At 39.7% G+C, this 17,298-nt stretch overlaps 1 protein-coding gene and 1 long non-coding RNA gene across 6 annotated transcripts in view; one reads left to right on the forward strand and one right to left on the reverse strand.

The window, feature by feature from the left end:
* The window catches only part of cadm1a (cell adhesion molecule 1a), a 421,246-nt gene that overhangs the window by 35,209 nt on the left and 368,739 nt on the right, over positions 1-17,298 (forward strand). The gene's annotated exons all lie outside the window — the stretch shown is intronic.
* LOC118496559 lies at positions 3,535-16,089 on the reverse strand. The gene is made up of 3 exons (XR_004899149.1): positions 16,080-16,089; positions 14,704-14,708; positions 3,535-3,741 (listed from the first exon to the last, which is right to left on the reverse strand). It is a non-coding gene; the product is annotated as an uncharacterized LOC118496559 (long non-coding RNA).

Raw genomic sequence — 17,298 nt, forward strand, 5'->3', positions numbered from 1 at the left:
AATAGTTCTTATAATGTCTGTCTCTGTCTGTTTAACAGAACCAATTAGACTGTTAATTCTTGCTGCAGTTCTGATCTAGTGATAATGACTGAGCAGAATGGAAAGCATGTGCCTCACAGGTACAAGTCAAGGGTCTAGCTTTTTCCAGCTTTGAGGGGTTTCTTCGTACGGCAAATCAGGCCTCGGAGCTTTGATTGGACACTTTCTCATCCCCCCCCCTGGCTTTGTCAAGACTAGTTCATTTCAGTCTATTCAGGTGGACCACATTGTGCGCTGCCTCTCTGCCCATGCATGTCATTTGCCAGGCCTTTGTTTTGAATCCTGCTGGAGATGAACTGGAGGCACTGAGTCGGAGCTAAGGCAGGGATTAGGACCGCTCGTTTCACGCTTTCTTGGAGGTGGACTAACTTTGAAAATGTCAAGGAGGGTGAGGTGATACAACTCTATTTGAATGCATGATGTAGGCACATCACAGCAATGATGCAGAGCTGGGGCTGAAGCCTCATGCTTAGACTTGGAATAGTTAAGTCGATATGTGATTGACTACATGCTTTGTTCAGTGGGGCTGCAGCTTCTTAAAAAAAAGTCTGCAGTATTCACTACAGGGCCAAAGTAATTATGATGCCCATAACTGATCATTCAACACATCACATTTACAAAACCATATCCACTCAGCACTGTCGTCTAAAAACATCCTTGTGTGATTTACTTTTTTTGAATGACACAAGGGTGTCCATAGTTTTGGCCAACGTGTTGTAATTTTAGAAATATAGTAGGCCGTGAAATTGATAACATGAATCTGTTTGAATTTTTTAGGTTGAATTTCTCATAGATATGTAATTCAATTTAGTATTTTTGTCAGAATAAGTCGATTTGTATTATATTATCTTACTTTACGCTCTTGTACCTGTTACATGTATGCAGCAAATGTATTAAAACCAATATGTAAGCCTCTCAGATAGCACCTCAACAAATTACAGCCTTTCTCATGTTAGACAATGCAAGAATCTTAAAATCCTGCATAATTTGTCCAAAAGATTGTCTTCATTTTATTCTTACATTTTACCTTGACAAAGGAATAAATGTAACTCTGATATCTGCAGACACTGCATGTTCCAGAAAGGCTCATCTGTTGTAGTTCTGAGTAAATATTCCATTCAATTTCACATTCATCCTGCACATTGCATCTGCATCACCTTTTGTTTCCTTATTATCCCATTATTTCCACACACACACAGAAAAAAAATCCAAACACCAAATCAAAATAGGAGCCGAAAACTCTCATTTGCTAATCAAACTTGGGACAAGAGGTAATTAATTCTTTGGAATCAGTCAATTAATTTGCATAATAAGAGGTACCATAATTATGACTTCTGCTACTCAAGCCCAAAATTGTAATTAGAGATTTAGTCTGCATTACAGCAGAAAAGCCTGTTTTTTGGGAGCTGGTTCAGACAGGAGATTGAGCATCCGTAGCTCTGGGATGGAAACATTGGCAAAGCTGCATCAGAATCAAAGCTTTTCCTCCACCGCTTTCCCTTTTGCGCGGCCCTGAGGGGAAGTACTGGGAGGGCTGATCTTCTAATCTGTAAAGAACCAAGACCTTAGCTTTCAGGGGCCCCAGTCTCACACAAGTCAGCCAGGGCCTCTGTTCTTGTCTTTTTCTCCCCAGCTTATTTTTTCCATTTCCATTTGCAAGGAAATCCATAATTTTTTACAGTCCGCACTGCTGCCACGAAAAAGCAGAGGTGGAGCTGTAAGATGAAGGGTTGCATTAGTGTGGTGATATTAGCTTTCTGCTGCATGCTCACTCAGCTGTAGGGCCTTGACAGGAAAAAAAGAGAGGCAAAACATAAAATAAAAATAAGGGAGGAAATGTCACTGGGTGTCGTGAGAGGACTTAGATCGATTCCAGCTAATCATCCACTTTACTTTGCTATATAAGGTCATTTAAACGACTCCAGTCATTCGGAGGATATATGTGCTGGGTTACAAAGCAAACAAGAACCTTTTACTTTCTTTAGCATTATGGCATTCTTAGCCTTATACATGCAGTATAGCTGTGGAGGTAGTTGTGGTTTTTACATCTTTGGTATTGTTCTTTTGCATATTTGCAAGTATGAATTTTTTAGTATGAACACAGCCATTAATTGAATCTCCAATTTGGTAGTGAGACCATAAAAGCTTCATGTAGGGTGGTTCATTTTACAAACATATTACAGTATAACATTATAGCACCCTTACTGTGATGTTGGCTGGGTCAGCATACACATCGTGTTATACCGTCTCAGATTATTAACTGCAAAGAGTTATTTGTCCGTCAAGAACTTCACGAAGAAACTGTCAAGAGATCTTATCAAGGCTAATATATACAAATGGCAAGCTACACTAGATTGTGTGCATTTCTCTTACTCTTCTACCCTGTACACTTTTCTGTTGTGCTGTGACAATGTTGGGTCGCATCCTATTTCGATCAGTTTAATGCCAGTGGTAGGGGTGGTCCCAAATTGTTGTTTTGCGAGTCACAAGTCAAGACAGGAGATTCCTAACTGGGTACAAACTAGAGGATGGATACCCGAACCGAGCCCGGCCCGTCGGGTCCCGCCGGGTCCCGCCGGGCCGGTCCGGGTTTGCACAGATATTTAGAAATGATGTTCGGGTCGGGCTTGGTCACATCAGCGCAATAAGGCATTGAACATTTTAAATTTAAAAAAGCTAATTATGTATGTGCGTGCCTGTGTTAACGTGCGCTTGTTGACCCGCGTGCGCTGATGCGCTCATCTGTTGACATTTCCGAATGCCTTCCTACAAACGTACGTATGTGTCATTAGTATGAGGAAAAAAATGAGATTTTAACTGTGTCGGGCTCGGGCCGGGCTTGGTTACTGCTCTGTCGGACGTGGGCCGGGCTTGGACAGAAAAATGAGCAGACAAGATCATGGTATGAAAATGTATTTTTTTACTGTTTTTTTTTTTATGCATAAATTGTAGGGACATTTCAATGAAATTGTATTTTATATGATTTCACGTGACACATACATTGATTGATGGGTAGAGTGTGCAGAGAACAGGATTGAATTCAAGACTAGTGTCACATATCTTGGGGTGTCTCTGGATCAGTGTGTCTCTCTGGTGAGCTGCTCGCTGAGGGAATACCGAAGAAAGGAGCAAACCAGTTGATATTCCTGTATCCCAACGCTAGATTGTTTCAGTTTAGGGTAAGGAAACTGCTGGTTGTAGCACCTTCTCTAAGAGGCTCCGACAGCTTCGATGTCGCACGGACCGCTACAAGAAATCATTCCTACCACAGGCAATAAAACATTTTAACACGTCATCACTGAGTGTTAGATAAGACTCATAGACATCACAACTGCACTAAGTGCACCTTGCACAATAGGTTTATCTACAGCTTTATCAATACTAGTTGTACATTTTTATTCCCATATTGTATATATTTTAAATTATTTGTTCTTATATTGTATCCTATTATTATTTCATGTATATTGTATCCTATTATTTCATGTATATTTAGGGCTGTAGCGATACACTAATCTCACAATACGATACACGATATTCCGCTCACGATACGATATATATCACGATATTCAGCCAACAATACGATACAATTCGATATAATTCGATACACTTGCATCATTTTCTGAAAGATTTAAAGGGGACAGTGATTTTGGTGACATCTTGTGAGTGTTCCATTTACTTGGATTTAATTAATTGAACTGAAAACTAATGTCTCTGACTGGACAGAGAGTCTACAGCTTGCAAATGCTGGACAAAATGAATCAAAGATGTGTTGAGAAAATTAGTTCCATTTATTGAAAGCTTACAAGCCTTTGAAAAGTAAATAAAGTGCAGTATTGCAATTAACAATGGAGAGTTAAAAAGTGCAGCAAGTGGCCTGTTCTGAACAGTTTCTTTGACAGCTTTTTTAGCTTGACACTGAACATATGAGGTAGCCAGTCTAGCCACCAGGTAAGTAAACATAGTACCATGGCTTCTCCTCAGAACACACCGAAGAAATGCCGACTTGAGCGTACGCTCTGCGCGTGCGCGAAACGTAATACGTCTCCATAGCAGCAGGCGGCGCTGCTCTGTATTGTTTCCCAGAAAATGAGAACCGGCAGCTGATTGGATGAACGTGTCACGTGGTTCTTTTTTCTCCGGAAATTCACAGCGAGACTGTCATGGCGGCTTGTTCAGAATACGATCTCATATTGTACTAAAATAGTTCACCCAAACATGTTTCTGAAAACATTTTAAGCGAGAAATAGGCCATGCAGTTGCTGAATCTGTCTTCATTTCAGATCGACAAAGGTTAGTTTAAAAGATTTTCGTCAGATTTTGACGTTTGCTCGCCATTTCTGGCTGAGTCCCGACTGCCCGGTCTCCGACTGAGCATGTCAAATCAGCCAAAATGAAGGCCGACGGCTCCTCGGACGGCCGATGGCACAGAACACACTGAACAGACTCGAGTCACTGACCTCGCCAGACGGTCCAACGGCCGATTATCGGCTCTGTGTGTCAGCGCCCATAGACGTCGGCGTCTGTGTAGTACGGGTAACTTGCTCTACTTGCTCTACAGCAGGGGTGTCAAACTCAATTTCACTAAGGGCCACACTGGAAATGACGATCACGATAAGGGCCAGACGTGCTGAGTTTACTGACATGCTTCTATTTAACAAAAAAGTCAATTAACTTTGTATTATTGCATGTCTCATATGGCTTTCTCCCATACAGTTTCGTCGACATAAAACCCTAAAAAAGTCAGCAAAAACGTTTCTCAGCCATCGTAGAATTTAGCAAGTCATGAAAAACAGACATTACATTTCTAAAAGCAGCTGCCACCCAGCTGACTCACCACAGCCTGAATATTAAAAAAACTCTCTGCTTCTGTGGGGAATTCAGAGTCTCAAATTCGGCAAATCTGTCAAATTCTGCACAGCAGTGTCGCATAATTACAGTATGAAAAACTTTTTCCTGATTTTTTTTTTTTTGGTGTGGTGCACAACTAGTCGGGCCAAAATTTGCTGGGAACCTAAATTGATAAGAAAGGGCCGGATCAAAAATTGCAAGGGGCCGGATTTGGCCCCCGGGCCTCGAGTTTGACACATGTGCTCTACAGCGACACTAGCGGCTGGCTGACCAAATCGCTCTTCCTGCAATGCGAACGGGGGTAAACATATACAGTCTATGGGTAAACACGGGGGATTTGAATGGGACTTATGTATCGATACTCGCGGCTTAAAAATCAATACTTTCTTCGGAAAAAAAATATCGATTTATATCGCAGAATCGATAAAATTGCTCAGCCTTATGTATATTCTGTATGTGTGTCTGATAGTTTGCTGCTGCAACACTGGAATTTCCCATTTTTTTGGGATCAATAAAAATCTATATCTTAATTCAGTGTCACTTTGACTGTGCATGCTCGGCCTGGATTAGTGGTTTATCGCATAAGCTAAAAAGTAGAAAGCAGGTCTTAAAATAATATAGTTAGTAGGCACCTTTTTGAATGGAGTTCAGTAGATGGGCCAGTTGTGCGGAGTGTAAATCATTTAAAACTCAATTATGATATCAAGGGAACGGCCCCAGGTTACTTGATGTGCAATATAGACATGTATTTGATGAGTGTATAATTATGTATTGTCTTAACACTGAGGGCCACGTTGGAAACAAGTGTTGCATTACGCTTTCATGTGCTAACCTCTGGGTTTGACTAAGCACCCAAGGATTTTTTTTTTTTTATGTCCGTTGTTTTTATACTCAAAATACACATAGGAAGGCTGTGTATATGCAGATATCTGAATATCTACATATTCTCCAGCACATTGACTTGGCACCCAAAAACATCAATATGTGTACAGGGAACAAACAAGTAAAATAGGGGGGTACAATAGAAGAGGTAATAAAACATTGTATTTACAGGGAGGTCCTCTATATTAGCCAACAATCTCTGTCTTTCTTTCGCCTTTTTACCAAATCATAAGTTCAAATTTGAATCTACTATAAATCGGCTAAGTGGCTAACTCTACATAAAGCTAATCTTGTGTTTCAAAATCTATTGAAATGTCATCCCCATTCATTTGGAGTTCCCATTTGCTTATTATTCCACCTTTTATTATTGTACTATCAATTTGTTTGCGTTTTCCACAAGTATGATGTCAAACCAATTATGACCATGTCATTACTGGGTAAATGCCTTTCCACCACCACAGGAGTATTGATGAAGTCAACATGGCAGTGCATTTGAACGAAGGCCGTTGTAAAATGTGGTGACAATAGCTGCAGGCCCGTTGAGCTGAATGTGGTGCATACTTCCTCTGATGGAGTATAACTGAACGGTGGAAACAGCTGCAGTCTGCTCACAAGAGAGAGAAGCTGTGGGTGAGAGTGAATGCAGTGATGCCATTTTTCAACTGTGTGCCCGCATGCATGCTATATGTCTAAATGTGTTCATAAAAAGAGGGAGGGGAGAAAAAGCGTGCGGCTTGGAGATGCTGTGCCAATGTTTGTCAGCGGGCTTGTCTGTGTGGTGTGTTGTTGCTGTGTGTGATCGTATATATGCGTGGCAGCTCGCTTCAGCACTCTCCCGGGATGATGGGAACCTGCACTAATTCAAGCATGCAACCTCTGTGAGCAGCCACCCCCACCTCTTCATCCCCAGTTTGTATCCTGCTCCTACATGGCGCCAAACTTGGCAAACCAGACTCTGCTATTTCAGAGCCCATACGTTACTTACTGCTGTCGGGTGTAAAGACTATTTCAAACGATATATAAAAAGTGTATATTGGAAGTAGTTACCAACGCTGACAATGACTAATTCTTTTGACTTCAGCTGCCTTTTTCCTTTTGTTTTGTCTGGAGGTCAAAGACAGCAGCAGATGCCTAAGGTAATGAACCATGAGAACACTGAGATGCTTCAAAATTAGCTGCATCATCAGTGACAAAGTGTGTTTTGGCAGCACCCAGGTCTACATGAACACCTTCAGAGACATAGAAAGTGTCCACTGTCTCAGCCTGCTTTGGTCTGCTTGTCACAGAAGGATTCAAGGCCAGCTGCCATTATTTGGCTGCAATAAAAAAAAAGTGAAGCAACTGTTCAATTTTCCTGCAGGGATTGTCAATGTGGGCAAATGCAGGTGTACAGGCATCTAGTGAAGTGTCTAACAGACTCATGTTCAAACCTAAAATAAGTATTTCATTGGTTCTGTCCACCGGACTTTGTTTAAGATAACTCAACATCCCACAGGCCTCGCTCTGACGTAGCCGATGAAAAGCAGTGCAGTACAAAGGGTCAAATAGGGAGGTTTGCTGATGTCCTTGGTCATCAAAAGGCAGTTAGAAATGTGGGTGTAAGAAAAAATCGATACACTTGAGTATCGCAATATTTTATTTTGCAATATTGTATCGATTTTCAAAAAGGCAATATCGATTTTTATTTTTATTTTTTTTTTACGTTCAGAAATATTCATGTAAAACAGTGGTTCACGTTTATGTTGTGTTTAAACCCCCTACCTCTAGATGGCTATGCTGAGACACACCACTAGTGTCCTTGCCTAACAGTGCCTAGCAGTGCCTGACTTTTTGCTAGAAGCTAACAATGTAGCTATGGCTGAACTTTGGCCTACTTTAGCAGATAAAAATTAGCTCACTAAGAACCTGTGAACCACAATCCCAAAGTGGCAGTTTGATTTTCTGTGTACTGAATTGTTTACCTAAAGTAAACTTCTTTGACTTTTATGAACATCATGTCTATTTTTAAATATTATTTTTTCTAAAATTATACTTTAAAAAAAATCCCAATATATCGCCTTACGCACAGTATCAATGTATTGCAATATATTGAATCGTGACCCATGTATCGTGATACGTATCGTATCACCAGATTCTTGCCAATGCACAGCCCTATAGACCTTTTTCACGGCAGACATTTTGTCTTGTCATAGTAGGAAAAGCACAGCTGAAATTGATAACCTTAATAATGGCTCAATTCCATCAAGTGTCCCAGTAAGCTATTTCAGTGAGTCAGCATGCACAATACCAGGGCCTCTCCTAAGTGGAAGTTGTGTGAATTCCAGAGCTCCACAGCTCCTTCGTAGCCCAGAGGGGAGGACCTTGGCCACTGAGCCGGTTGTTCACAGGAACACTCAGTTTTACCAACTTTGAGCTTCTCTCCCCCGCAGCTCGAGCAGCTTCATTCACTCATCTGTCAACAAAGGCGTTTAGTGAGGAAGAAGGGCAGCGTGGGTCAAGGTTGAAAAACCCACCTGAACATCTTGTAATGGACCATGGCTTGTTGCCCCTGGCAACAGTGTGTTTTCACTGTACCGTCTTTGTCTTGAAAGCTAATTAGGGTGGATATTCTGCCGGACTCCCTCCCGGCGCACTAGTGTGTAACCATATCACAACCGTATTAAATGAGATTCACCCAAAGTCAGACAAATGCACAAAATGTTTGTATTCATTAAGGGCTGAAGGTTAGCAAGGCAGGACAATGAGGAAATACATGTTTTAAAAGCAATGATCCGAAACAGTCGTATACAAAAAAAAAAAAAAAATAGAGGAAAAAAGGCAATAATAAAAAGCTAAAACAACAATGGTGCAAATCCAAGCACCGGAGGGGAACCGTGAAAAAAAACTAAAGCAAATGACTAGGCAGGTACAGCTGAGGAACAACAGGCATCATGTGGATGACTGACAAACAGCACGAGCAAACACAAGTGAGGCCTAGTTTAAAGGGAATAAAACAAGCAGTGAAACAGCACGGTGACTGTCAGGGTAGTTATTAACTAGAGAGCAACAGCATGCATCTGGATTAATGTCTCTGATGGCAGCCTCAAAAACAGGAACAGATTAATTTGTCCAGTTGGAGTCTTATGCAACTCATTCCAGTCTCGATCCAGTGAAGTGGAATGAGGGAAAAGCCCAGGGGACTATTGGCTTTTGAAGACTTTATATATAACAGACAGCCCAGATATTGCATGTATGTAGCAGTTAAAAGCTTTTGTAAATAAATATGTTCACATAGTATTGAAATGGTTTCGTATTGTCATTACCAGATTATTTTAAGTATGGTAAAGCCATAATATAGGCAAACATAAGTTGGTTAACACACCCAGATATACATATATTCCAAATTGAGTTGGCTTTTAAATCATTTTCATCTGATGCAGTAATGTGTGCAGTAAGCTCTTGACATATAGGATTTTCGTATCTCGTGTGCACAAATTATTATCTTGTACACACAAGATATGGATCTTTTTCATACAATATTTTGTGCACACATTATTATCTTGTGCGCCCAAAATGTCTACACATAGGCTTACCACACACTTCTCTGCTTCCTCCAATGGTTAAGAAAACTATGATGTGTTGATATCGCACACAATACTATTTAACACTAGCAGAGTTGCAATAACAAATATATTAATTCAAGTGTACGTAAAATTACTTTAGGTGCCTTATTTTCTGTAAACTAGTAATTTTTAGGTGAGCCTACAAACAATGTGGAAAAGGTGTCCCATGTATCTTTTGTTGTTAATGATATCTACTACTCTCTCATCATAAAAAATGAGTGTGCCATTAAAAAAGGTTTTAAAGTGATGCATTACTGTGGAAGAAAATTATCCTTTTTTGCAGCCTCCTTGAGGAACATGACTGAGTACCACTTTAGTTTTGAAAGCACATCCCATAAATTGTATCAATACACGAATTGAAGAGGTGGCTCCTTGTAATATAATTTCCCAAAAAGTATTTTTTATGGAGAACAAAATTTAGCTTGTTTGCACGCCTTCAAACAGTTACAGTTTTGCAAAAACGGCCTGAATGATGGGGGTTAACAGCCTATCTCCAGGGAAGGCATTACCAGAAGCTGACTTTTTCAAACCTTAAATGGACATTTGTGACCCACCAGAGTAAAATATCAGCCAAGTTCATACAGTATGGCAGTAGTTGTAAATCAAGCACACATTCTGTTAGAATAGCCTTAAAAACTCCCCTTTCTCTGTTTCCTTCAGTGATTTATTTGGAGGCAGCTGACTGAGTGCCTAAAGTGAGTTTTTTGGAAATGCATATCTTCAGGAAAGCAAAACCACAGCCATGTTATTATCTGCTGTCGGAGAGAACTCCCTATCTGTAACTGTTGACCTGCTAATGGGTTTCTGCTACTCTTGTACGTGTTATGGGGACGCTGCTGAACAAATTGCAAGGTGCAAATGACATGTTGGTGTGAAAGAAAATGAATAAGAGGGTTATATGTTCTGTGGCAGCATGATGTAGGAACGGACACTGGGTATCTGCTGGTTGATGCACTCAGAAAATGAATAATAAAAACCTGTGATTTTCAATCTTTTCATAAATTTCCTCTTTGTAAAATGTTTCTGTTTTTATTTAAAATGGAAGACCAGATAGCTACATTAGTCAATGGTTAAGTGTAACTCTGAACAAATATATAGATAGTATATAGAACAATAAGAAAGTATTACTACAATTGGTGATCTGCTCTTTGAGGCTGATATATTTAACTAACAGTGAAACTTTGACATGGGGAATTGTTTGTTTTTATGTTTTGTGTGCCAAACCACCAACCTAACCAAATTTAGTAGTAGGCTGTGAACTAGTCTGGCTTTGCCAGACCTTCTTCCACCACGGCGCTGTGGAGGAGGGTCTGGCTAGTCCACACAGCATTTGGGGATGGGAGAAAAACGTGCTCTGGTTTATTGGCATTTCTTTAAACCAATCGCAATCGTCTTGGACGGTGCAAGGCCCCGGGAAAAGCCTCGGTGCCTCTGCAAAATAGCCTCGGGAAGGAACTTGTTTTGGTGGAACGTGTACGTTCAAAAGTTGTTTTAGTTGTGCAACAGAAAACTCAGATTGGGCAGATAGTCTAGCTAGCCGTCTGGATTTACCCTGCAGAGATCTGAGGAACAGTTAACCATAGTCCTCAGAAATCGACCGGTGTTTAAAATGCCAACACAAAGGAAGGCCAAGGCAACGGATATCCGGCCTAAATGAGTGAAATCTGGCGGAAGTGGAACGTCAAGGATATAGACTAGCAGTGACCCAGCAGTAGTTATTGCCAAAAATTGACTTTGGTTGTTTGTAAAAATCAACACAGTTTTCAGTCATATGTATTATTGACACATTATTGTGACATGCACACTGTTAGTGACACACTGGAAGGGCAGCGGTGCCCCCTACTTCCCTCCCAGTCTGCCCAAACTTCTTTTTAGGGGACAGATCACTGGAGGATAATGTTCCTTAAATTACCCAGTTGCTACTTTTGGTGCAGCCTGATTTCAGTTGCTACTCAGTTGTGTCAATGATAAACCAATCTGTGGGTTTTGAAAGCTGGGCCATCTGCCAGGCAGCATCTTTGCGGTTAAGCAGCTTGGCTAACCCATGCTCAGGCCAGAAACCGGTGGTATTTTTATATTTTTTATTTTCAGCTTCTTTAAAGTATCATACTAAATTTAATGTTTTAGCCCATTTACAGATTGCATTATGCTTTATAGTGTATCACTGGTGACCATTTGCCCATCATTTCAGGTGACCATTGGTTCCTATACATTTTAGAAAACTGGATATCACTCACTGAACTTAGCTTGCAGTCTTCCCCCGACTAACTGTTATAGAAAAAAAACTCAAATCCTCATACTCTGGCCTTAACTGCAACATTGCAGGGCAATCCATGATACGGTACAGATGTTAACACCTAAAAAGATGTGGACATGCCCACTTAACTATGTCTTCCTCACTTTTCTTCTACAACCTCTGTTGACTATGTCCTCCCTGAGCCCCCGGCAAGGACAGAGGAATAAACGATCAAAGAAATATGTTGGTCAATTTACAGCCACTTGATAGTACACTAAAAAACAACCATAATACGAAATAAAAATTCCATTTTTGTTAGCCTAACTTTCATGATATAATTTTTTGTTTTGTTAAGCTATCCACAGTTCTCCAGAATATATTCCAAGAAAACAAATAATAATTATTCATGACAATATATAACTGTAAATAAATTGATCAACAGTACTGGAGAAATATAGTACTGCCCACCCAATCAGCCAGTAGTTTGCCATAATTCACTATCATACTACAATAATATACACCATAAACCTTTCACCAGCATGATGCTGGTTATTTTAGTGTAATTTGTTTTGCAAATTACTGTGCTGTTTCCCAAAAAAATGGTGACAGTTACACTGGATGCTCAAACAAGTGTCAGATGCAACTTGATTGTCATAGCTCACTTAAATGAATGAATGAAGACATTGATTTCAGACATATCAAAAATAAACCAAACAAAACATCAAAGAAATGTACAAATAGGTTAAATAATCAAAACATTCAATAAACAATAAGAAACATTAACCAACAAATGAGTAGGAAGAAGTATACACTTATTTAATCCTACCCCTTTTCCATAGCTCAGTAATTAATTAGGAGTTATTATTTTTTATTATTTTATATATATATATATTATTTTATTTTTTTGGGCTGTTTGGAAGGTTGGTAATCATTTCGTCTTTGGGGCATTGTAAAGTGAAAATTATTGTTAATTGCCTAAACCATGAAACATCACTGGTATGGTCCTTTTATTAATATAATTAAATAGACTGACGAGAGTAAATGCATCTTTAACAGTGTTGATCAAATTCCCTAATGCTTTACAGGAGGTAAATCAGGACCTTCACTGTGCAATCATAAAGTATTTCAGAAATGATTAAGTCAGGGGAAAGGGCTTGCGAGTGGCTTAACTTGGCTCTTATGTCTGAACTATGATAATGGTATTTTGCCATTTTCTTTTGGTAATCTCGTCATGCGTAACCGTTAAATCTCACAATCGTTGCAAAAGTTCAATGCACCAACACAATTAAGATGTTTTTACAGGAAACATGATTATGCATGTGTGTGATTGAAAGTCATGAATCACCTTGTAATATCCCTGTCAACATAAACCGAAGTAAATGGTTTGTAATTGGTGTTTTTATGCCCCAGTCTTATGCTGCCAAAAGTGCAGAAGCAGATTACATTTTGAGAGTATGATTTGAAAGCAATATGATTATAATTAGGAGAAGGTCATCAGGCGTTAGCGAACATTCATGGAACAAATAATAGCCAGGTTTGAAATTTCTATCTGATGCATTTTAGACATATTAAAGCGTGATCTTTGGAACATGTTACTACTTGCTCCATCAAGGTCTTATATGCCATGAATATGTCATACATATATATATATATATATATATATATATATATATATATATATATATATATATATATATATATATATATATATATATATATATATATGATCATATGGAGGTCTTTTTAAATGTAATTTTGCAAGAGTTTATTTTTTATATTGAGATTTAGCAGATCATATTATTGTAATTTGCTAAAAGAAACACTAATGCCATGTTCATGTCATATTGGAGCCGCAATTACCATTTTTCTGATTTGTAAATGCAGTGGACATCTAAATGTAAGTCGTAACTACGGCCAGGAAACTTTGCACTTGTAGAGCACCTGCCATTACAAACACTGTACGTGACATGCAGTGGCAAAATTGGAAATGGTTCTGCAGTTGTTCTTGATCTGGACATGAATAAAAAGGATACATTTTAAGAACACTAGTGGCTCAGCAAACTCATGACTGGATGTTGCAGTAGGTTCATAATTAGCATCTCAAGGGGGAATAAGGAACCTCATTCATGCTGTGGGAGCAATCCAATACAGGTGGAAAAAAACAATGCGAGAAGGACACTTGGGGAGCAGGAAGGAGGGGGAGGAGTGGAAAGGTCTTGGAGGTCAGGACTCGTGCATTGTTTCTTAGCATGCTCCAGTTCCAGTTGTCATCCCAGCTCTTTGTTTAAGCCTGAGCACAGGGGGTGTCTGGCTCCTGGACACTGTTGCCAGAGGCTGGAAACTTAAGGGTCAGCAGATTTTCCAAACCACTGCTTTACAGTGTACCATTCAGGGAAAAAAACTGCTCTACTGTACTTGTTCAACAGGCGTCAAGCTCGGTTTGTCTGCGGGTTTTGGACACGCTCCGGCCCTGCTGATGGCCAACATGAATAAGCCGTCTGGCAGTTTTGGAAGAAGGACGCAGATGTTTAAAAGTACCAATACAACAATGTAGAAAGTAGTCTAAAAGTACCAATACAACAATGTGGAAAGTAGTCAAATTGTACATAAGTACAGTACTTAAACACATGTTCTTAGTCATCCAAATTACAATTTAAAGCCTTATTCTGGTTTCTTAAAACGTGGGTCTTATGTGAATAAGGCCCAAGGCCATAACTGATAACAGATTATACTCACCAAGTTTTTTTGCTGGGATTAATAAACTACTTTACGGAATATCTCTCCAAAATATGAAACGTGCGTTTGATCAATGGATACTGTGATTCTTCAGATATGGCAGATACAAATGGTCTTGGCTCAAAAATACACACAATTATGCTTTCCTAGTGTCACAAAGCGAGCGAGAAAATGTTTTAGAATTAAGTTCTCTGTGCGTGTAAACAAAAGCATTCGCTGACAGATGACTGAGCAAAATGGTCTTGTGAGAATCAGCAAGAGGGAACAGGAGCTGTAAAAGTCATCCATCTGAGAGTCCGCCATTGTTTTCAGACATGCTGAAAGAATGTAGTTAGTTCTAACAATCTGACTTTCTGACACCATCACTAAATGTAGCCCTGTAGCCACAATCACACTGACAGATGCCTTTTTAGACTTCCATTGTTGTCATTATTTGAGCTTTTTAGGTGACATTTTGGAGACATACTTTGAAGGCTATTTTGAGCAACAGTCAGCGAAGCTCCTCACAATGCAGGGGAAGGTAGAGTTTAGAAGAGTGGCGGCAATCTGCATCAGATGTTTTATGTGGTGTCCATTTCAGAAGTGGGAAGTACGGGGCAGGAAAACTTTAATCGCGGCACACTGGAGTTAACGGTTTGGTCTTTTGCACAATTACTGATTCACACAATTGACATCATGGTAGGGCAGAACAATATGGCAAAATATTCTAATTGCAATTGTTTTTTTAGACCAACATTGTGGTTATGAGACTTTCTCTAAAGTTCCTCATCTTCCTCTGTCTTCCCCCTTAATCAGTATTATGTCCTGTCAGTAACAGTATGGTAAGAAATCAGTCAAACTAAAGTGCACAGGCTCTACCACTCTAAAATATTTAGATAACTCAAAGCGTCATTGCAAACATGTTGTTAACCGTTCCTGCTTTAGCTTCCATACCGTGGTTGATGCTCACTTCGGGGCCAACTCCCTTCACTTTACCCAGCAGTTGGGAAGCAAGACACAGGAACATTACATATATATAGACAAACTGAATCGTACACTCTACATTTACTACCATGTGCCAACTTTACCGCTTATTAATTTTTTTCCGATTGACTCTCTCTACACACGCTCACTCCACACACTTGCTACGGCAGTAGTAGCTCAGTCTGTAGGGAGTTGGGTTGGGAACCAGAGGGACACTGGTTCAAGTCCCGAGGGTGGATTGTCTTTTTTAGGCTTGTCGCAGTGGGACAACTTTCACACCAGTGTAAGTTCTCCCACAACACCAACAAACACTGGTGTTAGCAACTTTCGAATGACTTCCCTTAGGCTACACTGAACAGATGCTATGATGCAGAACAGATTGGCTTTACAGTCATGTTTTTATGTTTTACGCAGAAACATGCATTTCACACAGACAAAAAACAAGCCATTCACATTTTAATATCTTTTAAAATAAATAAGAAATATGTGACTACACTATTAACTTTAAATTGTCAAACAACATAGTTAAAAAGCTGTGTCTAGACTCCCATGGATGTAATTGAAAGAAAACACAGGCCCCACAAACATTTCAATTTCCCTGACATAATCATGCTGCAGTCACATCTCATGCTTCCCAGGTCAGAAGATTTTAGCCTCCATCTCTCTCACTGATAGCTGCTCATCACATTTGTTTTTACTTGGTCACTGATTGTGCTGTAATACCACAATTTCCCATAAATCACCTGAACGTTCAGATGACTGACTGTAGGAACATAACAAAATCTGCCTCCTGGCAATACTGATGCTGTGTGACAGGCAGTAGGCCTGGGCGATATGAACTAAAAGTCATATCATGAAACATTTTCACATTTACCTTGATAACAATAAATGTAGCAATCATTATTTTTTTATGCATTTCCTTTCTAATGCTGACTCTTATGATCCATGTGTTTCAATGCGATTAAAGATACTAGGTTGGATGATTGGTTGGTAGAACCTCTGGTTAGATGTTAGTTGTCAGTGTGTAGACATTTATTGAAATTTGTGATCTGAATTTTGGTCCCCAAGAGATCCATAATGTTTGTAATCATAGAACTTTAGTTTATTGTCTAGCCCTATAGCATTATAGTTCAAACAGAAGACGGTGCTTTGGCTCAGTCTCAACCAGGCAGGATAAAAGAAAATATCAAGCGTACAATACCTAATAGAAATTGTCAGTCTTCTTGCCCCCTCCGTTTTCTATAGTGATTCGTGGACAGGAAGTTGTTTATAGATTGGCCCAAAACACTGTGAAGCCAAGGTCATGGCGGGGCCAGTCATGTCAGCTCTCGTCATCTTACTCTTCAACTGCTCCAGTTCACGCCCAAACCGACCCCGCTGCTACATCCAGGCACTCAGACTGTCTCAGTGCCTGCTGCAGTGCTTCACTCTACCATTAACATTCTGATTGCTGTCTTGTTTCGTTTGCTTGGTCAAGCACTTTATTTCCAAAACGAGGCCGGCCTCAGCGCTGACCTTTCCATTTGCAGAAACAGAGCAATCATTCACAAATCACACTACTAAGTGTAAAATATCCAAACTGTTTGATATTGCAGGCCTAATGAAATGACCCGCATTTCTTTGCTGCAATTATAGGGAAAGGTCAGTGCCATAACTGATGTTGAGCTTCAGCATGATTGCCCTACAGTACTTCACATTATCCAGTGTTTGTCTCATAAAATATCAGTACAGGCCATATTGTATGACATTTTGTCGGTACGTTTTTTTCAAACCATCAGAAATAACTAATTTGTGGTGGATGCTCACTTTGAAATGAGTATTTTATGGTACATTTGGCTCAGTTAAAATTCAGACATTTATGAGTTTGAGGGATATTAGTGGGCCTCAGACCGTGACAGGGAAAATTACCCTTACTTGTAATTTTGTATTTCTTTGCAAATGCTGGCCATGAAATCAAGGAAAAGAGGAGAGTAAAAAAAATTAAATTACAAT

Source organism: Sander lucioperca, chromosome 13 (genome assembly GCF_008315115.2).
Source record: "Sander lucioperca isolate FBNREF2018 chromosome 13, SLUC_FBN_1.2, whole genome shotgun sequence".
NCBI lineage: Eukaryota > Metazoa > Chordata > Actinopteri > Perciformes > Percidae > Sander > Sander lucioperca.